Genomic DNA, 23,681 nt, shown 5'->3' on the forward strand with positions numbered 1-23,681 from the left:
GAGGGCATTCGAAATGAGTGTTGAAGTAGCCAACCTACTGTGTGTGCCACAGAGGTTTATCTCTATCAGAGGCTTGGAGATTAGACTGCTTTCCATTAACAGCAGCCTGTGCCAGGCAGTAGAGGTGGCAAAATACCCAACCCCAGGAAAAGCAGGGGGACTTGCCTGGTGGCTCAGTGGTTAGCAATCCACCTGCCAGTGTAGGGGACATGGGTTCCATCCCTCGCCTGGGAAGATCCCACATACCTTGGGGCAACTAAGCCCATGAACCACAACTATTGAGCCCATGCTCAGTACAACCAAAAATTAAAAAAGAAAGAAGCAGAGAGGTGAACACGTCTCTTAGCTGTTAGAAGAGACAAAGCCAGATGGGGAAGGGCAGTGTCTTGTGGCCGTTGAAGGAACAGGAACTTTCTGGGTTAAGGGAAGTGAGGGACTTAGACCAAGTCCTTTAAATCTGAATTCTTTCCTCCCACAGGGATTGTGTCTGGGCTGCTATCTCTGCTCATCCTGTGTCCAAGTCTTGCTGTGTTTTAGAATTACCATGGGATTTTGGAAACTCAGTAACTGCTACTTAACTAAAGTAACACGTATGGAATTATTGCAGTTCACTATTCTTGTAGTTCAGTTCTGCGACTATTACACCCACAAAATTTACGTGGGATTCCACCTACCATATTAACCAGCGTGATCATTTTCTCTCCCACCCATTTCTACTTCTTGATCATTCCCAAGAACTGCTCTAAAAGAACCCCAGTGTCTACCTTGACAAATAAACCTCACCTCCCTTCAACCGTTCCTCTTCTCAGCTTCCAAATTCCTCCGACAGTATAATAAATAGATCCAATAAGATAAAATTATTGCATTCATTTCCTTTAGGATGATTTATCTTGGGAAGCACCTCTTCTGTCTTGTCTATCCGTGTCACACCAGGATGATAGCTGTTATGAAAATCCAAAGATAAATGGCTCAAAACGTCGGCAGCCAAATTCCAGAATTTATCTCACTTGTGCAAACCAAATGATCAATCTCCAGTTTGATGGGACATTCTGGGTAGAGCAAGCATTAATGCTGGGAAGGCGGAGGGTGTGCCACCTGCAGGAAACAGGGAGTTTCCGTGGGAGGAACTGAGTCACAGGGCCTCTGGAGTGTGACATCTCCGCAGTAACATCATCACAAAAGGGGAGAGGGGGTCTCTGTCACCAGGGAAGTGAGGCGCTGGTCTGGGAACATCAGAAGCAGCAGTTCCGGAGGCAGGGAAGCAAGCTGTAAGGGAAGGGGGCTTTGTCATCATGCCCTGTTGTCTTGAGTTCCCTCAGTGATGGACCTCTGAACTGGACATGCTCCCTGCCCTGGGCCCTCAAGGACCACCCAGAATAGCTGGAAGGTAGTATATACTTGGGCTTCCCTGGTAGCTCAGCTGGTAAAGAATCCACCTGCAATGCAGGAGACTCCGGTTCAATTCCTGGGTCGGGAAGATCCCCTGGAGAAAGGATAGGCTACCCTTTCCAGTATTCTTGGGCTTCCGCGGTGGCTCAGATGGTGAAGAATCTGCCTGCAATGCTGAAGACCTGGTGATCCCTGGGTTGGGAAGATCCCCTGGAGGAGGGCATGGTAACCCACTCCAGTATTCCTGCCTGGAGAATCTCCATGGACAGAGGTGCCTGGCAGGCTACAGTCCATGGGGTCATAAAGAGTCAGTCTATCTAACTGAGCGACCAAGCCCAGCGCAGCACAGTGTATATTTAATGACTCTCTGTTATTCTCTACATGAGTGGCCCTAACGCAGGGTGTACATGCACTCTCAGTTGTGTCCGACTCTTTGTGACCTGCCAGGCCCTTCTGTCCATGGAATTTTCCAGGCAAGAATACTGAAATACTGGAGGAGAATTCCTCCTTCGGGATCTTCCTGACTTAGGGATCGAACGCAGGGCTGAACCACTGGGGAAGCCCCCTAACGTAGAGAATTGAGAAGAAAGGTTAGCTATCCAAAGGAAAGACTCACAGAAGATACTAAACTTGAATGAAATGGATTTTCCTTCTCAGCCATGTGCTCCCAGCTGAAAGAGGGCATCTGTGTGAAAGACAGTTATTCTGATCCTTTGAATGTCTCTCCTCTGTGTTTTATTATTTTTTAATAACTTTTTTTTAGGCCACTCTGTGCCCCATGCAGGAGCTTAGTTCTCCAACCAGGTATTGAATCCGTGCCTCCTGCATCGGGAGCACGGAGTCTTAGCCTCTGGACCATCAGGGAAATCCCTCCTCCATGCTTTAAGAATGGAAAAGCATACAGCAGGCATTCAGGGCTGCTGTGTGACCACCTTTTTCTCCACTTAGCACAGACGCATGGCTTTTCCTATAGGCACAAAGCCAAGGCCTATGTATTGTACGGCAGTGGTCCCCAACCTTTTTGGCCCAGGGATTGGTTTCGTGGTAGACAGATTTTCCACGGGTGGGGGTAGGGGAGGTGGGGAAGGTTCAGGAGGTAATGGGAGCGATGGGAAGTGGCAGATGAAGCTTCGCTCGCTCGCCAGCTGCTCACTCGGGCTGTGCGGCCTGGTTCTTAACAGGCAGCAGATGGCACAGATCCTCGGTCCCCGGGAGCGGGAACTCCTATTGTGGTGGACACAACTCTGGACTTGATAAGAGTTATCAAAGCTCCCACTTACTGAGCATATTCTGTGTGCTAGTGACGTGGTGGAAGGTACCATCTTTCCCATTCACTTCTAAAGAGGCTTGGAGACCCTGATTAACTTGCTCAAAATCATGGCATTTGTAAGAGGAAGACTTGGCATATTGGAGCCCAGCTTCAGGTGGCTCCCAGACCATGTTTTCTATTCTTGTGACACTCTGTCTCAGAAACCAAAAGAGTTCATTTGGATTTCCAGCTCTGCTACTTCCCAAGTATTTCCTCTCTCTAGCCTTAGTTTCGGAGAAGGCAATGGCAACCCACTCCAGTACTCTTGCCGGGAGAATCCCATGGATGGAGGAGCCTGGTGGGCTGCAGTCCATGGGGTCACACAGAGTCAGACACGACTGAAGTGACTTACAGCAGCAGCAGCCTTAGTTTATTCATCTGTCAAATGGGGGTGGGGTGGGATAGGGATGGTTATGCCAGGTCTTTCCTGACATTTCTATTAACTCTCAAGTTCTGTGCACTCTATTCTTAAGCAAGACTTTCATCAGCATAGTCTTAATCAATCTAGATGTACGGGGAAAGATAAGAGAAATTCTTTAAAAAAAAATTTTTTTTTATTTTTGGCTGCGCTGTGTATTCATTGCTTCTTCGTTGCAACTTCATTCTCTAGTTGCGACCAGTGGGGGCTACTCTCTAGTTAAGGTGCCCAGGCTTCTCTTTGTGGTGACTTCTCTTGTTGCCGAGCACAGATTCTAGGGCTCTCAGGCTTCAGTAGTTGCAGCTCAGGCCTCAGTTGCACTGTGGCATGTGGGATCTTAGTTCCCAGACTAGGGGTCGAACCTGTGTCCCCTGAATTGGCAGGTGGCTTCTCAACCACTGGACCACCAGGGAAGTCCCAAGAGAAATTCTTCATTTATTTAATTGCTAGCAATGGAGTGCCTCCATGGGGATACAGCAGAAGCCAGGCTGTCATGATCTGGCCTTTGGAATGTAGCAATAGAGCCGGGAAAACAGACATGGAATATGTTACACACATTGAGTGTTATGCAGAAAGATAACAGTGTGTGTAGACACTGCTGAGGCTAATTCATGTGAACCTGATCCAGTCAGTTCCATGAATGTCTGCATGTGTCCCAGAGTCAGCAAGTGTTAGAGTTTTCACAGCAGAGCGTAACAGGCACACTATGCTGTCTTCAGTTCCTATTCTGTCCTTTTTTTTTTTCTATTCTTTTTTTCTCACATAACCTAGTTTCAGCGGGGAGTTGTGGGAAGAGCATGAAGCATTGTACTGCGTCAGCCTCAAGAGAGAAGAGGGAAAATGGCAACAAGGAGGAAGGGAGGGAGGGAGGAGGGCTGGAGAGCAGTGTTAGGGGAATGGAATAGGTCAAAACCGTGGGTTATGGCTTAAGAACATCTTTCAAATACTCAGTGCAGTAGAAAGGGTGTGAAAGGCTAGAAGGGAGAGAAGACAAGAAATACAGATTCATAGTATCTCAGATTTGGAAGCAACCCAGTAAAACATGGGCTCCGACCTCCTCTAATTACTTAAATCCCATCTACAGTATCCCAGCGAGGCTTTCTAACTTGAAAGCTTTCTTTGGAGGTAACTGTCTACCTCCCAAGGCAGGTCATTGGACTGGGGGGACCGCTCAGGCTCAAGGGAGGGACCCTTCTTTCAGTTGAGCTGATTTTTTTTTTTTTAATCTTCTATTGTCTGGCTTTAATTCAGCCCTTCTGGATTTCATTAAGTTGATTCTGGTTTTGTTTCTCGTTTCCTTTGAGTCCTTCAAATATTTCAAAGTAGCTACCACGCTCCCCTATGGCTTCACTACTGTGCGCTAAAGACCCGACCTTGATTTTTTTTTTAATTAAACATGATTTGTAAGCTTTTGATTCTCTGCCTTGTTGTCCTCTGGAAGCACTTCACTTGGTTGTTGTTTAGTCGCTCAGTTGGGCCTTCTGCTACGCCGTGGACTGCAGGACTGTAGCCCACCAGGCACCTCTGTCCATGGAATTTCCCTGACGTGGGTTGCTGTTTCCTTTTTCAGGGAATCTTCTGAACTCAAGGATGGAACCCATGTCTTCTGCATTGCAGGCAGATTCTTTACACTGTGCCAACAGGGACACTTGGTTGGTGGTGTCCCCTTAAAAAGTGGAACCCCAATAACTGAGCACCATATTCCTGGGAAACCAGCTGAAGAGTAGAGCAGGGCATTCAGACATTTGAACATGGATGGAGCCCAATGTCAACTTAATCTTTTTTGCAGCTGCTTTACTCTTTTCACTCAGATGGGAAAGAATCTGCCTGCAATGCAGGAGATGTGAGAGATGCAGGTTTGATCCCTGGATTGGGAAGATCCCCTGGAGGAGGAAATGGCAACCCTTTCCAGTATTCTTGCCTGGAGAATCCCATGGACAGAGGAATCTGGTGGGCTGCGGTCCATAGGATCACAAAGAGTCGGATACGAATGAAGCAACCTAGTTTGCACACACCAGCTTATTTAGACTGAATTAAATTCACATACCATCGATCATATATAGCTACAACTCTTCCAAATATGCAATCATTTTGCCTATATTTCTTTATCCTGTTAGCAATGATGTACAGATACTGCTGGATGCATTACTAAAGTCTAAGTATTCACTGTGTTTTGCAAGTCCTTAGATCTATTATTGTAGTCTAATAACTGTGTCAAAAAAGGTAATGAAGTTCATTTGACATTCCTTGGCTTTAGCGAAACTATACTGGCTGCTATTGGAAACAGCTTTGCTTTCTGAATGTTTATAAACTTGTGAAATAATCCAGTTTGGGAAATCTTCTAGAGATCAGTTCATACTCACTGGTCTATACTTTGTAGAATCTGCTTTCTTCTCATTTTTTGAAAATTGGGGCAGTTGCCCACTTTCATTTTTGCAGAATCGTCTTTGTTCTTCATAATTACACACACACATATACGTATGCATACGTGAAGCCAGTGGGAGAAAGTGTGTATGAAGGAGCAGCAAAAGAGCACCAAGAGAGTTAATGGTGCATGTATTTGACAACTCAGGTTAGGAGGGAGGGGGAGAAAACTGAGGAATGTGGGAGGGGGCCTCCAGCTGACACTCTGGGGATCAGGGAAGGCTCTTTAAAGGATTGTGTCTTTGCTACCACACCCAATTCAGGGCTTCTTGGGTGATGCAAATGAAGCACTGGCCTTGGGCACAAAATCTAAGAAAGTAGCAAAAAACTCAGTAATCAAGATGAATAATATATTAGCATCAGTGCAGTATATGTTTTGAAATAATAATAAGGCAAAAAAAAAATCCTGATTATCAAAACTCTAAAGGACACGATCAGTATATTACAGTTTCTCTTGGTCTGTTTTTCTTAATTAACAGCCCTATTGAGCTGTAACTCACATTCCATACAATTAACCCATTTAAAGTGTAGACTCTAGTGGTTTTTAGTCTATTCACTGAGTTGTGCAATTGTCACCACAATCCGTTTTAAAACTTTTCATCACTCCTAAAAGAAGTCTTGTACCATTAACAGTCACTCCCCATTTCCCCCTCATCTCCCCAGTCCTAGACAACCATTAATTTATGTTCTGCCTCTATGGATTGAATTTGCTTATTCTGGGCATTTCTTATAAGTGGAATCATACAATCTGTAGTCATTGATGACTAACTTCTTTCACTTGATATAATGTTTTCAAGGTCAGAAATGTTGTGGCATGTATCAGTACTTCATTCCTTTTTATGGCTGAATTGTATTCTGTTGTATGGTTATGCCACATTTTACTTATCTAATCATGAGTTGATAAACATGTGGGTTGTTTGCAGTTTTTGGCTCTTATGAAGTTTTTGTATAGATACATGTTTTCATTTCTCTTGGGTATATATCTGAGTAATTGAGGAGCCTGGTGGGCTACAGTCCGTGCGTGGGGTTGCAAAAGAGTCAGATGTGACTTAGTGACTAAACAACAACAATTGGTAGATCATGGAGAGCTTCCCAGGTGGTGCAGTGGTAAAGAATCTGCCTACCAATGCAGGAGACGCAAGAAATGCGGGTCCAGTCCCTGGGTGGGGAAGATCTCCTGGAGTAGGAAATAGCAACCCCCTCCAGTATTCTTGCCTGGAAAATTTCATGGACAAAGGAGCCTGGTGGGCCACAGTCCATGGGGTCGCAACGAGTTGGAGACAACTGAGCATGCACACACACGCAGTGATAACTATGTAAAAGCTCTTGAGGACTGCTAGACTGTTTTCTAAAGTGATTGCATCATCTTATATTCCCACCAGGAATGTATGAGGATTCCAGTTTCTCCATATTTTTACCAATACTTGTTATCATCATTTTTATTATAACCATCCTAGTGGGCGTGAAGTTACCTCATTGTGATTTTTTTTAATTAGAGGATATTTGCTTTGCACTGTTGTGTTCGCTTCTGCTGTAGAACCACCTGAGTCAGCCTTAAGTACACATATATCCCCTCCCTCTTGAACCTCCCACCCACTGACAGTCCCACATCTAAGTTGTCACAGAGCACTGGATTGAGCTCCCTGTGTTATATAGCAACTTCCCACTAGCTATCTCTTTTATATATGGCAGTGTATATGTTTCAATGCTGCTCTTTCAGTTCGTCCCACCTTCTCCTTCCCTGCTGGTCTACACGTCTGTTCTCTATATCTGCATCTCCATTCCTGCCCTGCAAATAGGTCCATCAGTACCATTTTTCTAGATTCCATATGTATGTGTTAATATACGGTATTTGTTTTTCTCTTTCTGACTTACTTCAGTCTGTACACCTCTGTTCAACTGACTCAAATTCATTGCTTTTTATGACTAATATTCCATTGTATATATGTACCACAACTTCTTTATCCATTCACCTTTTGATGGACATCTAGGTTGCTTCCATGTTCTAGCTATTGTAAATCGTGCTGCAGTGAACATTGGGGTGTGTGTGTGAGTGTTAGTCACTCAGTCATCCGACTCTTTGTGACCCCATGGAGTGTAGCCCTCCAGGCTCCTCCGGCCATGGGATTTTCCTGGCAAGAATACTGGAGTGGGTTGCCATTTCCCTCTCCAGGGGATCTTCCTGACCCAGGGATCGATCCATTGTGGCTGTATCAATTTACATTCCCACCAGCTGTGCAAGAGGGTTCCCTTTTCACCACATCCTCTCCAGCATTTATTGTTTGTAGATTTTTTTGATGATGGCCATTCTGAGCACTGTGAGGTGATATCTCACTGTAGTTTTGATTTTCATTGTGATTTTGATTTGTATTTCCCTGATGGCTTATGATGTTGAGTACCTTTTAATATAGTTATTGGCTGTTTGTATGTCTTCTATGGAGGTATGTCTATTCAGGATCCTTTGCTAATTTTAAAATTGTTTCTTTTTTATTATTGAATTGCAGGAGTTCTTTATATATTCTATATACAAGTTCCTTATCAGACATATGAATTATGAAAAATTTCTCCAATTCTTTGGACTGTCTTTTTACTTTCTTGAGAGTGTCCTTTGAAGCACAAAAAGTTTTCAGTTTTTATCATGTCCAATTTATTTGTCTTTTATCGCTTGTGCTTTTGGTGTCATATCTAAGAAACCATTGCCTAATCCAAGGTCACAAAGATTTATGCCTTTGTTTTCTTCTGAGGGTTTTAAAGATTTAGCTCTTACATTTATTTCTTTGCTTCTCTTGGTCTATTTTTAAAATCTAAATTGTGTGACATTTAAATCTCAGAGACTCTGCCTCCCTCAAACTTCATTTTTAAGTCAAGATTAGGAGAAAAAGAGTTTAACAGAGTTCTTTACAAGTGCCTCAAGGTATTGCAATTTTGAAAGACAAAGATGTACAAGACACCTCCAGACACTTTATTAGTATTTTAAGGTGTTACAACCTGGAGATTTTGAGTGCTAGACGGATGGACTCTGCAGGTGGTCTGAGGCGATCAAGAGTGTAAGAGGCTACTATCTGTGCCGTCTACACTTCCCACCAGCTCTGTTCTCTGCCTTCTGTCCTCTCCCTCCTCTGGGAGGAACCTCTGGCCTGAGATTCCTTTCATGATCTTAGTCCCTCCTTTCCATGTAGTTGCTTTCACACACTAGCCCTCCCCACTCAACTTCCTAGCACTCATACCTGCTTGTCCACCCCACCCCCTCCCTGATTCTGTGACTGAAGGCAGCCTAGTTTTCACAGAGCCCCACCCCTTTTTTATGGATCAGGATAAGGATCAGCTCTGCATCTTCCAATGTGAGCCCCCCACTCCCTCCTCCTCTGCCTGCCTTCCTTGGAGCTAAGCCGTACATACCTCAAATTGCGTCTTCTTTTTTTCTTTGTTTCTTTCCCTATAGATAGAACATATGAGGTTTCCATGGAAACTCCTGGCCAGAGGTAGGGGACTTTTGAACAGGGGTGAGATGATGGAGCTTTGCTCATTTCTGTGGGGCTTCCTCACTCCCTTCTCCTCTCCCTCCCTAATTATTCCCTGGGCAGCTCCTGGATCTGGTTTTGCATGACGCTCTAGGAGCCGGGAGCCTTGTGCCTTAGGACTGAACAGATGGTGGTGACAGTGACCTTGAAAGTTGCACTCCAGGAGGAGACTGCTTCTGGGTGATTGTCTGGCAGTTTCAGAAAAACCTGACTCTGGTGTGTTTCACGGGAAAAGGGCGGGTTCTTAGCGACAGTCCAAGTTCTCCCTATCATGTCCTAAGGCAAGTCCCAGTTAGAAGAGTTAGGTCCCACATCACCACCATTCTGTTCATGTTTTTAAAAATATTTAATTAATTTACTTATTATGGCCGCATTGGGTCTTTATTGCAGTGCACTGACTTCCTCTACTTGTGGCAAGTGGGCGCTACTAACTCTCCAGTTGCGGTGCTCAGGCTTCTCCTTGCAGTGGCTTCTCTTGTTGCAGGGCACAGACTCCAGGGCACTCGGGCTTCAGTAGTTACAGCTCATGGGCTCTAGAGCTTGGGCTCAGTAGTTGTGGTACACGAGCTTGGTTGCTCCAAGACATGAATAGAACTGGCGTCCCTTGTGTTGCGAGATGGATTCTTAACCACCGGACCACCAGGGAAGCCCCATCGTGTTCATGTTATTGCACAGACCAGCAGACCTTCTGAAGGTTCACACAGTCATTCCTGTGCCTTTTGATGGCTCTGCATGCAATCTGACACTTAAGCTAATTTATTTAGGTTCCTTTCCCTATTTGGGCTAAGGTCTTTTTGAAATCCTAAGGGGGATTTCAGAGTTTGGGTGATGATACCTGGCTTGATCAAACCTTGAACTGTGATTAAGAATCTAGTCCTCTGGGAGACTATATATATATATTTTTTTTTAATGGGCTATTTTGAGTGGGAGCCATATGGGTCAATCCTCAGTGTCCACTGTCCTCCCAGATATCTAGGGCAAATCCGGATGAATATGTGGCTTGGGATGGGGCCTTGTCCTTGGTACTGGATAGCCCTTGCCTGGGAGGTGTCTCCAGTGCTTCTCTCTAAAATCTCTGCCTCAGAGATGCCAGTCTTTGCTTTGGTTAGATCTGAGGTCCAGAGTTGGGGGAAAACCTGACCCAATCCTTGAGGAGATTACCTCAGCCTCTAACTAGGGCCTAACACCCCAGAGATTTAGGGTCATTCTTTTAGTGTCCTAGGCCAAGCCTGGCACCCCAGGAAGACATTGAGATTCTTGCATGCCAGGCCTGTATATGAATGCCAGGTCTTAGGTATTCATGAAAAAACCAATGTGCAGGAGATTTTGGAGAAGGAAATGGCAACCCACTCCAGTATTCTTGCCTAGAGAATCCTGTGGATGGAGGAGCCTGGTGGGCTGCTGTCCATAGGGGCGCACAGAGTCAGACACGACTGAAGCGACTTAGCAGCAGCAGCAGGAGATTTTGGGGGACAGAGGTTCTAACGTGACTCGCACTCATGCTTAGTCATTCAGTCATGTCCAACTCTTTGCGACTCATGGACTGCAGCCCGCCAGGCTCCTCTGTCCATGGGATTCTCCAGGGAAGAATACTGGAGTGAGTAGCCATTCCCTTCTCCAAGGGATCTCCCCAACCCAGGGATCAAACCCAGGTTTCCTCCATGACAGGGGGATTCTTTACCATCTGAGCTACCAGGGAAGCCCAGCATGTGGCTAAGACGTATTAAATATGTATTAAAGGTTGCCACAGGGTTGTGGAGTTACTATAAAGATTCCTAAAAGCTAGTCCTGCTTTGAACATGATCTTGGACCAGAGGCCTAAACATAACCACCACCTCTCAGGACTACGATACTTTTTAAGTGATAAAACACAACCCCCGCCCCATTCTTGAAAAAAAAAAACTGCAAACTGCTGATTTAATGTGAACCTGTTAGTTTACAGAGGAAGTAAAGAGGGGCTCAGAGAGAAAGAAAGAGTGCGATGGTGGCTGGCCTAAAGTCAGACTAGACCTGGAGGCTTGGGGCAGAGTCAGTGCTGGTGTCAGGACCCCCTGCTCTGCTTGGGGTGGGGGGCCAGGCATACCTGGTGCAAAGGGAGCTTCCTGTGACCAACACCCAGCAGTGCTTACTCAGGGCCTGAGAAAGAAACTACACGTGAAAAGCAAAACTTGGGTGGTTTCACCTTCCCAAAATAAGTGAATGACATGAGTAAGAAAAACTCAGGGTGGTTTTTTCCCCTTGGGGCAGGGAGAAGAGATGGGTAGACAAAGAAGAAGCTGTCCTGAGGGCATCCAGCATTTCACTACCCTTTTGAAAGGCAAATTAATATTTTAAATTAAGTCTCTATCACAGAGTATGAATCATAAGAGAAAGATTGGCTAGCCTCCCTTTCAAGACCAGAACCAGGAAGAGCTTTGAACTTGAATCTAATTGTAGCTTCAGGTCTAGTGTATTCCTTCCGTTTCTGAACCTGGGTCAGTCATATCCAGGATTCGTTTCTTTAGGGGAGGTTTAGAGGACTTGAGAATGCTGAGATCTGTGATTAAATGTCATCCGTTCTTAAGTTATTTGGGGTGTGAGGTTTCAACTGATACTCAACCCCAAGGTTCAGCTTATATTGTGAAAAATGTTTCAATTTTTCCATTCGAAGACCTTGCAGTTGGCTGATGTACATATCAAAGTGTGTGGGAAGTGGATGCTTGTGGGGGTGACCATGTTGTCGTATGTGAGGAAGCATCCAGAAGCATATGTGTGATCAGGTGGATTGTTGGGGCTTGGCAGGACACAGATGGTGCCCTCGGACAAAGTAATGGGAGAGAATTTAATAGAAATTCTTTTCAAAGATGTGGGAGAGATAAGAGGAATCAGCACAGGACAATGAAGCACCCTGAAGGGTGGCAACTGCTGTAGAAGAGGGCTGTCTGCCTGGAGCTGTGGCCTTTTTACAAGGATCCGATCAATCTGTGGTGATGTGGCAGGAGAAAGCTGTTGTCCAAGCGGTGTCCCCATTCCCTGTTCTCCTGTCTCCAGCCATCACCTCCCCTTGTTGTTGTCGTTCAGTCCTCAAGTCGTGTCTGACTCTTTGTGACCCCATGAACGGCAGCACACCAGGCTTCCCTGTCACTCACCATCTCCTGGAATCTGCCCAAACTCATGTCTATTGAATCAGTGATGCTATCCAACCATCTAATCCTGTGTCGTCCCCTTCTCCTCCTACCCTCAATCTTTCCAGCATGGGTCTTTTCCAGTGAGTTGGCTCTTCGTATCAGGTGGCCAAAGTATTGAAGCTTCATCTTCAGCATCTGGCCTTCCAATGAATATTCAGGGTTGATTTCTTTTAGGATTGACTGGTTTGATGTCCTTTCAGTCCAAGGGACTCTCAAGAGTCTTCTCCAACACCACAGTTTGATCGGCGCTCAGCCTTCTTTATGGTCTTTATCACCTCCCTTGCCAGGACCCAATCAGAAGCCGAAAGACAAGGGAGCCAGGTGTATTGTTCCCAAGAGTCAGCCTCCAGGGTCACAGAGCAAAATGGTGAAACAGAGATGGTAGATATGGAGGCCACATGGAAAATTTCCAACACTTGGCCGGAGATAAATGTGTAACTGCAGGTAAGATATGATTGTTTTCTGAGAACACTAAGGTGTTCAACCAGGCTCACCTGGCTTTGTACTTAAGATTGTTCCCAAACTTATAATAAACTTAGACAACAAACTTATGGTTACCAGGAGGAAAGGGTGGAGAGGGGGAGGGATAGATTGAGAATTTGGAATTGACACGTGCGTGTATGCTAAGTTGGTTCAGTCGTGTCTAACTCTTTGCGACTCCATGGGCTGTAGCCTGCCAGGCTCCTCTGTCCACGGGATTTTCCAGGCAAGAATACTGGAGTGGGTTGCCACGCCCTCCTCCAGAGGATCTTCTGGACCCAGGGATCGAAGCTATGTCTCCTGTGTTTCCTGCATTGCAGGCGAGTTCTTTACCGCTAGCTCCACCTGGGAAGCCCCTTGGGATTGACATGTACATACTGCTATATGTAAAATAGATGACTAACAAGGACCTACTCTATAGCACAGGGAACTCCGCTCATTCTGTAATAGCCTAAATTGGAAAGGAATTTGAGAAAGAAATGGATGCTTGTATGGGTATAACTGAATCACTTTGCTATATACCTGTAGCTAACACAGCATTGTTAACCAACTATACTCCAATACAAAATAAACATATTTTAAAAAGAGTGTTTCTACTTCAGAATCTGTTTCTCTTTTCACTGACTTTGTTTCTTTCTTCACACAGCAGTGAGGAACCTTGTTTCTAAAGTGTGGCATCTTGATTAAGTGGAAAATACCTGGGCTCTAGGGGTAAATAATCCGTTCAGTTGCTCAGTCGTGTCTGCCTCTTTGCAACCCCATGGACTGCCGCATGCCAGGCCTCCTTGTCCATCACCAACTTCCAGAGCTTGCTCAAACTCATGTTCATCAAGTCAGTGATATTATCCAACCTTCTCATCCTCTGTCACCCCTTTCTCTTCCCACCTTCAGTCTTTTCCAGCATCAGGGTCTTTTCTAATGAATCAGTTCTTCACATCAGGTGGCCAAAGGATTGGAGTTTCAGCTTCAGCATCAATCCTTCCAATGACTATTCAGGATTGACTTCCTTTAGGATGGACTGGTTGGATCTCCTTGCAGTCCAAGGGACTCTCAAGAGTCTTCTTCAACACCACAGTTCAAAAGCATCAGTTCTTCAGCACTTAGCTTTCTTTATAGTCCAACTCCCACATCCATACATGATCACTGGAAAAACCATAGCTTTGACTTTATGGACCTTTGTTGACAAAGTAATGTCTCTGCTTTTTATCATGCTGTCTAGCTTGGTCATAGCTTTTCTTCCAAGGAGCAAGCATCTTTTAATTTCATGGCTGCAGTCACCATCTGCAGTGATTTTTGGAGCCCAAGAAAATGAAGTCTGTTACTATTTGCATTGTTTCCCCATCTATTTGCCATGAAGTGACGGGACCAGATGCCATGATCTTAGTTTTTTGAATGGTGAGTTTTAAGCCAGCTTTTTCACTCTTCACTTTCATCAAGAGACTCTTTAGTTCCTCTTCTCTTTCTGCCAAAAGGTGGTGTCATCTGCATATCTGAGGTTATTATACTTCTCCCGGCAATCTTGGTTCCAGCTTGTGCTTCATCAGCCCAGCATTTTGCATGATGTTCTCTGCATGTAAGTTAAGTAAGCAGGGTGACTATACAGCCTTGAGGTACTCCTTTCACAATTTGGAACCAGTCCATTGTTCCATGTCTGGTTTTAACTGGTGCTTCATGACCTGCATACAGATTTCTTAGGAGGCAGGTAAGGTGGTCTGGTATCCCCATCTCTTTAAGAATTTTCCACAGTTTGTTGTGATCCACACAAAGACTTTGGCGTAGTCGATGAAGCAGAAGTAGATGTTTTTCTGGAACTCTCTTGCTTTTTCAATGATACAGCAGATGTTGGCAATTTGATCTCTGGTTCCTCTGCCTTTTCTAAATCCAGCTTGAATATCTGGAAGTTCTCGGTTCATGTACTGTTGAAACCTGGCTTGGAGAATTTTGAGCATTACTTTGCTAGCAGGTGAGATGAGTGCCATTGTATGATAGTTTGAACATTCTTTGGCATTGTCTTTCTTTGAGATTGGAATGAAAACTGATGTTTTCCAGTCCTGTGGCCGCTGCTGAGTTTTTCAAATTTGCTAGCGTATTGAGTGCAGCACTGTAACAGCATCATCTTTTAGGTTTTGAAATAGCTCAGCTGGAATTCTATCACCTCCACTAGCTTTGTTCACCCTAATGCTTCCTAAGGGCCACTTGACTTTGCATTCCAGGATGTCTGGCTCTAGGTGAGTGATCACACCATCATGGCTATCTGGGTCATTAAGATATTTTTTGTATAGTTCTTCTGTGTATTCTTGCCACCTCTTCTTAATATCTTCTGCTTCTGTTAGAGGTAAGTAATAGTAGCTTGAAAGCTCTGCTAAACTTATTAAATGTGGGCTTTGGGCAAGTTACTAAACTTCCAGTTTCTTCATCTGTAAAAGATGGGTAATGTTAAACTTTCATGGTTGATCTGAGATCTAAAGGCTACTTATCTCTAACTATCTATATCGATGTTATCTCCCTGTGTGGTAGTTGGCTCATGCTAACTGTCTAATAAATGCTGCCTTTTTTTTTTCCCCTCATAAATCTTTTGCCTGTGCTTTGGATAATGAATTATTTCCTAACTCTTCTTTCCTTGCTCTTTAGTGCTTCTCTCATCTTTATAAATATACTCACAAAGAAACCTCTCTCTCAACCTTAATGCCTCTCCAACCTGCCGTAGCTTGGCTATTATTCTCTCCTTCTGTTCTCATTTTCTTTAAAAATCATCACATACTCATTTCGCCAAGTCCCTTACTGCTACTTGACTTCTTAACTCCTTTCAGATTGGTTTGTTTTCTACCATTGCACCAAAAATCATTTCGGAACTCTCTAACTCCCAAATACCCAATTGGATGGCCTCTTTCTTTTTTTTATTTTTTTTTTTGGATGGCCTCTTTCTAAAGACCTCACTCTACGGTGTTGGACATGCCTGGTTCCATCTTTCTTCTTAAAATATGCTTCATCTTTGATTTCGTGCTGGTTGGTATACCTTCTTGGTTTCCTGTTGGCCTATTTCTATGTTAAAACACAGAGAGCTTCCCAGTGTCTCCTGGCCTCAATGGACTGGAAATAGCAACAGCTTTGTTGGTTGTTGTTCAGTCATGCAGTCGTGTCCGACTCTTTGTGACCCCATGGACTGCAGCACGCCAGACTTCCCTGTCCTTCACCATCTCCCAGAATTTGCTCAAACTCATGTCCATTGAGTCAGTGATGTCATCCAAACCATCTCATCCACTGTCATCCCCTTTTCCTCCTGCCTTCAGTTTTTCCCAGCATCAGGGTCTTTCCCAATGAGTCAGCTCTTCACAGCACGTGGCTAAAGTATTGGAGTTTTAGCTTCAGCATCAGTTCTTTCAATGAATATTCAGGGTTGACTTCCTTTAGGATGGACTGGTTTGATCTCCTTGCTGTCCAAGGGACTCTTAAGAGTCTTCTCCAGCCCCACAGTTCAAAAGCATCAATTCTTTGGTGCTCAGCCTTCTCAATGGGCACTAGGCAAATCCCTTGCATCAGCTGCAGGATGTCAGTTCAATTGCTCAGTTGTGTCCGACTCTTTGCGACCCCATGAACCACAGCACACCAGGCCTCCCTGTCCATCACCAACTCCAGTATTCCACCCAATCCTATGTCCATTGAGTCAGTGATGCCATCCAACCATCTCATCCTCTGTCATCCCCTTCTCCTCCTGCCCTCAATCTTTCCCAGCATCAGGGTCTTTTCAAATGAGTCGGCTCTTCGCATCAGGTGGCCAAAGTATTGGAGTTTCAGCTTCAACATCAGTTCTGCCAATGAACACCCAGAACTGATCTCCTTTAGGATGGACTGGTTGGATCTCCTTGCAGTCCAAGGGACTCTCAAGAGTCTTCTCCAACACCACAGTTCAAAAGCATCAATTCTTCGGCACTCAGCTTTCTTTATAGTCCAACTCTCGCATCCATACATGACTGCTGGAAAAACCATAGCCTGGACTAGACGGACCTTTGTTGACAAAGTAATGTCTCTGCTTTTTAATATGCTGTCTAGGATGGTCATAACTTTTCTTTCAAGGAGTAGGCGTCTTTTAATTTCATGGCTGCAATCACCATTTGCAGTGATTTTGGAGCCCAGAAAAATAAAGTCAGCCACTGTTTCCACTGTTTCCCCATCTATTTGCCATAAAGTGATGGGACCAGATGCCATGATCTTAGTTTTCTGAATGTTCAGCTTTAAGCCAACTTTTTCACTCTCCTCTTTTACTTTCATCAAGAGGCTCTTTAGTTCTTCACTTTCTGCCATAAGGATGGTGTCATCTGCGTATCTGAGGTTATTGATATTTCTCCCGGCAATCTTAATTCCAGCTTGTGCTTCTTCCAGCCCAGCGTTTCTCATGATATACTCTGCATGTAAGTTAAATAAACAGGGTGACAATATACAGCTTTGATGTACTCCTTTTCCTATTTGGAACCAGTCTGTTGTTTCATGTCCAGTTCTAACTGTTGCTTCCTGACCTGCATACAGGTTTCTCAAGAGGCAGGTCAGGTGGTATTCCCATCTCTTTCAGAATTTTCCACAGTTTATTGTGACCCACACAGGCAAAGACTTTGGCATAGTCAACGAAGCAGAAGTAGATGTTTTTCTGGAACTCTCTTGCTTTTTTGATGATCCAGCAGGTGTTGGCAATTTGATCTCTGGTTCCTCTGCCTTTTCTAAAACCAGCTTGAACATCTGGAAGTTCATGGTTCACATATTGCTGAAGCCTGGCTTGGAGAATTTTAAGCATCACTTTACTAGCGTGTGAGAAGAGTGCAATTGTGCATCCTGTGGCCACTGTTGAGTTTTCCAAATTTGCTGACATATTGAGTGCAGCACTTTCACAGCATCATCTTTCAGGATTTGAAATAGCTCAACTGGAATTCCATCACCTCCACTAGCTTTGTTTGTAGTGATGCTTCCTAAGGCTCACTTGACTTCACATTCCAGGATGTCTGGCTCTTGGTGAGTGATCACACCATCATTATCTGGGTCGTGAAGATCTTTTTTGTACAGTTCTTCTGTGTATTCTTGCCACCTCTTCTTAATATCTTCTGTTTCTGTTAGATCCCTACCATTTCTATCCTTTATTGAACCCATCTTTGCATGAAATGTTCCCTTGCTATCTCTAATTTTCTTGAAGAGATCTCTAGTCTTTCCCATTCTATTGTTTTCCTCCATTTCTTTGCACTGATCACTGAGGAAGTCTTTCTTATCTCTCCTTGCTATTCTTTGGAACTCTGCATTCAAATGGGAATCTTTCCTTTTCTCCTTTGCTTTTTGCTTCTCTTCTTTTCACAGCTATTTGTAAGGCCTCATCAGACAGCCATTTTGCTTTTTGCATTTCTTTTTCTTGGGGATGGTCTTGATTCCTGTCTCCTGCAGGACGTTTAGCAGGTCTTTTAACCCCTCTTGGCACATCTAAGTGGAGCTGGTCCCATCAGCCCTGGTCTCAGGTGTGTGAAAAGGAAGCAGGCATGCTTTCATGCTCAGTTGCTTCAGTCATATCTGACTCTTTGCGACCCTATGGACTGTAGGCCACCAGTCCATGGGATTCTCCAGGCAAGAATACTAGGGTGAGTTGCCATTTCCTATTCCAGGGCATATTCTGGACCCAGGGATTGAACCCACATCTCTTATGTCTCCTGCATTGGCAGGCACGTCCTTTAGTGCCACCTGGGAAACTCGGAAGGAAGCAGGAAGGGATGTCTAATCTGTTTTGTGTGTATTGAATGAGTATACCATGCATTTGCTCAGTGCCGACTGGACCAGGATTGTAATCATTTGTTACATGCTCCGAGGATCTTTTGGCAGTGGTATTTTGTGTTTGGGTCCCTTTGGGGAGGCAGGTGAGGTTAGAGAGTCTGAGGTGGCCAGAAGCAGTCCCTGTGCCTCCTGGAAGAATTCCAGGTCACCCCAGTTGGGGTGTGCAAAGCTGTTGAGTACCAGGATGCTGGCACTTTAAGAAGCACCGTCTGGTTTCATGAGTAATGGCTGGATGCGAAGTGTCCCCAGGAAGATTTTCCAGAGGAGGGTTGATTTGGCACAGCCCTCTGGTGGAGTCACGGCTCACAGCCACTTCCACTCGCTTAGGAAAGGCAGCATGTTTGCTGACACACAGGCCTACACACACGCACGTGAGGCCTAGTGTTTATCATCACAGACAGACTGTATTTGGAAGGAAAGGAGGAACCAGAAAATCCTTAGACTCTGAATTAGCATTCTTTGCACGGCAAATCAAAGGTGGTCATTTCAGGGAGCTTGGGGTCTTGTGCCTTGGTGAGTGGGCTTTGAAGGCTTCTTAAGGACAGAACTGGCTTCCCTGGTGGCGCAGATGGTAAAGAATCTGCCTGCAAGGCGGGAGGCTCAGGATACCCGGGTTTGATCCCTGAGTCGGGAAGATCCCCTGGAGAAGAGTGTGGCAACCCACTCCAGTATTCTTGCCTGGAGAATCCCCGTGGACAGAGGCACCTGGCGGGTTACTGTCCATGGGGTTGCAGAGAGTCAGACATGACTGCATGACTACACTTAACATTAAGGGCAGAGCACCCATGCCAGCTTCTGTTCTCCACTTAAGAGTTCCACAAAACACAGGAGGAAACAGATTCCTCGACTTCTTGGATTCAAGCTCTGGCATCCCCAGGAGTCTCGAAGTTTTGTTTTCTGGTTCTTGGTGTGCATGCAGACAAGCATCAACCTGCTCAAACCCTCAGAGTACCCCATATGGTCTAGTGCTATAGGCTGAACACATGCGTCCCCCGCCCTCCACCAATTCATGTGCTGAAACCTAATCCCTAGAGTAATGGTGTTTCCAAGCGGGACCATTGGGAGGAGATGAGGTCAGGAAGGCAAAGCCCTCATGAATGGGATTTGTGTCCTTAGGAAAATGATCCCAGAGAGCCCAGAGAGCTTGTGAGGACGCAGGGGGAAGGCAGCCGTCTATGGACCAGGAAGCAAGCCCTCACTAGACACTGAATCTTTCTGTGTCTTGACCTTGGACTTGCTAGCCCCTAGAACCCTGAGAAAGAGGTTTCTGTTGTTTATAATATATATAACATTTGTATGCAATATACAAATTATATACAGAGCACAGTTTGCTCTGGCAGAAGTGGGAAGGAGCCCCTGCCCTCACCTGTTTGTACCTGTCAGACCCCCTTCCTCCCTCTCACCTGCTCACCTGAGGCCCACCAGCGTCTCCATCATACCTCATGCTCTCCTCGGATCCTCTCTCCCCGTAACATCCCGCTCTGTCCTTGAGCACCTCTAGACATGAGTGTCCCCTACCCAAGAGACAGCTTTTTATCTTCTTATGACTTTTCACAACTTTGATGATTCTCAGCATAATTTTTTTTTTTACTTTGGGTCAGGTCTGTTCATAATTGCTGCCTATTGACTTTAGTCTCACACATAAATCATGTCAGATACAGTTTTCCATGGTGATTTTTCTTCTTTTTTTTTGGAATACTTATTAATGTGTTTGGCTGTGTCAGCTCTTAGTTGCCCTGCGTGGGGTCTTCTTTGTGGCAAAGGGAATCTTTGTTGACTCAGTAGCATCTTACTTTGCAGCACAAGGACTCTCTCTAGTTGTGGTGCATGGGCTTAGCTGCTCCGTGACCTGTGGGATCTTAGTTCCCTGACCAGGGATGGAACCCATGTCCCCTGCTTTGCAAGGTGGAGTCTTAAACCACTGGACCACCAGGGAAAACCCTGTGATTTTTTCTGTTTTTTTGAAGACAGATGCTTTTTCCTCTCCCCTACCCTGTGACTCATGCCTTCTACAGGATAGATATGATATGTTCTGTCCCTTCCACAGGTTGTTAGTGATGGGGTGGGGAGGAGGGAGTCATTGTTCTTTGACCCCGTAGAGGTCAGTCTCTTGACCACTTTGCACAACCCCATCTATAAACTCCCTCCTGGTTTCACCTTTTTCCCCACTTAATTCTCTGAGCCTTTACTCAGCCACTGTCCTCCCATGCTCATTGCCCTTTTATTGAACCCACTTTGCAGCCTGGCTTTGCTCACAGGGAGCATTTCAAATTTCCTGTATTCCACTGTCCTCAAACCCATGGTCCCACCACTTTCCCCACTTTATCTCAGCAGGTGACTCCTTAGTACTACTTTGAAAATAAAATAACTGTCAGGGGACTTCCCTGGTGGTCCAATGGTTGAGACTTTGCCTTCCAATGCAGAGGGTGCAGGTTTGGTCCCTGCTCAGGGAGCTAAGATTATGCATCACAGCCAAAAATCCAGAACATAAAACTGAAGCAATATCGTAACAAATACAATAAAGGCTTTAAAAATGGTCCACATCAAAAAAAAAAATCTTAAAAAAAAACAAAACCAGCAGTCATGAAATGAGGAATCTTTCAACTTCTTAACCCCATATCAAGGAGCTCTATCCATTCTCCTTCCTGCCCGTTAAGGTTCCTGTCCCTCATCTCAAGCTAATTACACCATCAGTGTTTCAGATCTCATCCTCTCCTGCTTTCTCAGACCTTGTTTCCTCTATTGTCCCCCATATGCCTGACCTTTTGCTCCTGTAGTGGAATTGTTCTTGTCAAGATTACTGAAGTTCTCCTTGGCATCTTGACTTAATTAATTCCCTTATCAAATATTTACAAAGCACCTACAGTGTTCTAGACACACTGCATATTGTGCAGTGTGGATTCATCAGGGAAAGAGGCAGGTGGGATCAACGTGTGTATATGGGGCTGGGGGAGATGAGGAAATAATTAATAAAGGAGCAAGTAGATTTATAAAATGTTGGGAGTTGAGTGATAAGTGCTGAGAGGAGAAATGAATCAGGGTCAGATCGGGTAAGATCTCTGAGGAGGTGGCATGTGAGTTGGGATCTGAATGAAGTGAGAGACTGGACTATCCTTGGAGAGTGGGAATAGTGAAGACACTGAATGGCCCAGAGTTAGGAAAGAGTGTGGGATGTTTGAGAAATGACACTAAGACCCGTGTGGTCGGGCTAGAGTGAGTAAGTTACAAGGGTAGTAGGGGAGATTGGACGAAGAGACAAGTACCGGACCACATGCTGGCAACCTTGGAAACACATTTTTGTTTTAGCTTCCAGATTTTTCTCCCACTTTTCTTGCAGCTCCCACTTACTCCCTTGCAGATCCTCTTCTTCTGCCTGTCCTTTATGCGTTGTGAGTTCAACACGGTTCTATCCTAAGTCACCCTTTCTTCTCTCTGGACAGTTTGTCCCTGGACAGGACATATAGAGCAGCCACTTATTAAAGGTTGCTTGATTCTGGTTACTTTGAGTTCCATATTCATTCTGGTTAACTCTTCTCAAATTAAACTCTATAATTTTCTATAGATCAAATACAATTTGGCCAAGCCAGGCTTGTCATGGGGCTCTCTCTTAGCTTATTTTTAAGTTCTGTAATTCTATAAATGTAACCTAAATATGTGTCTTAGTCATTGCTGTAGCCCTGATGCTTAGTACCGTGCCTGAGTGATTGTTGAGTAAATTTAGTACGAGACAGGTAGACTCATTCCTTGGCAGCTGGTCCACATGATTGACTCATAGTGAGTGTTATTCTTACCACACTCTTATGCTCCTAGGGATGAATTTTCAGACCTTCAGAGACTGTCTATGAGTCTGTTACATTGTGTCTTGTTATTCTTGGCTCCTTGTTCCTGAATTTCAAGATTCTCAAGCATTTGGTTTCAGCAGTACAATTGCTTTCCCTCAAGGGTTTTCCATCTTCTTTGATTTTGACAAGAATGCCTTGCATATTTTCAATTCAGTCATTGATAAGACGGTTGAACAGGATGAGGTCAGAGACATAGACAGCCCTCCAAATAATGGAATAATTTCTTTTTTATATATTGTATTTATTTATTTGGCTGCTCTGGGTCTTAGTTGCAGCAAGCAGAGTCTTCCATTTAGTTGTGGCATGCGGGATCTTTAGTTGCTGCATTTGAAATCTAGTTCCCCGACCAAGGATCAAACCCAGGGCCACTGCCTTGGGAGTGTGTAGTCTTAACCACTAGACCACCAGGGAAGTCCCGAATGGGATAATTTCTAAACTCTGCTCAGCGACTAATAAGTATGCTTTTTGAATAATGGGATCATTTAATTTGGGGTTTCCCTGGTGGCTTAGACAGTAAAGAATCTGCCTGCAAAGGAGGCAGCCTGGTTGCCTGCCACCAAGAGGTTGCAAACCAGACACGACTGAGTGACTTTCACCTTTTCACACTTTAATTTGGATGCTGTTAATAGAAGGGATGCTGAAGGTCATTGGTGGGGCTTGCTTATTTTGCAGGTGAGGAAACCAAGACTGTTGTATATTAGGTACATTCACCAACATCACTTGGTGTTAATTGAAGGAGAAACTGGGAAGAGAACCCATCCACATGCCAGTTACTCTAGGTTTCTACATGCAATTTGTTTTTATTCTTTCCTTTTTATTTTTATGATCTCCTGTTTGTTGGCACATAATAAGTTACCTCAAACCTCTCAGGGTAAAGTGGTAATAAACATTTTTTATCTCACACACTTTCTGTGAGTCAGGAGGAGCTTGGCAGGGTGGTTTGGCTGAGCACCTCTCATGAGATTGTACTCAGATGGCAGCTGGGGCCACAGGCATCTGAAGTGCTGGCTGGAGCTGGAGGGCTCAGTGCCAGAGTTGCTCACACAGAGGGCTGGTGAATTTGTGAATTCATGCTGGAGATGTCAGATCTCAGTTCCTAATCACGTGAACCTTTCCATGGGGCAGTTTTGTGGGTGTTTACAACATGGCAGCTGGCTTCTTCCAGGCCGAATGATCCAAGAAAGAGAGCGAGCAAGGAGGAAGCCACAGCATCTTTTATGAGTGGGCATCAGAAATCACACCCCATCATTTCTATGATAGCCTGTTAGTGACAGAGGTTCAACCCTTGTTCAGGTGGAAGGGTGAGGCTCATTAGGGCTAGGCCCTTTT

General features: G+C 44.8%; 1 protein-coding gene across 5 annotated transcripts in view; it reads left to right on the plus strand.

Annotated features, from left to right (window-relative positions):
- Nucleotides 1-23,681, plus strand: part of GRAMD1B (GRAM domain containing 1B) — a 260,267-nt gene that overhangs the window by 19,772 nt on the left and 216,814 nt on the right. The gene's annotated exons all lie outside the window — the stretch shown is intronic.

This window comes from Cervus canadensis, chromosome 11 (genome assembly GCF_019320065.1).
Source record: "Cervus canadensis isolate Bull #8, Minnesota chromosome 11, ASM1932006v1, whole genome shotgun sequence".
NCBI classification, from domain to species: domain Eukaryota; kingdom Metazoa; phylum Chordata; class Mammalia; order Artiodactyla; family Cervidae; genus Cervus; species Cervus canadensis.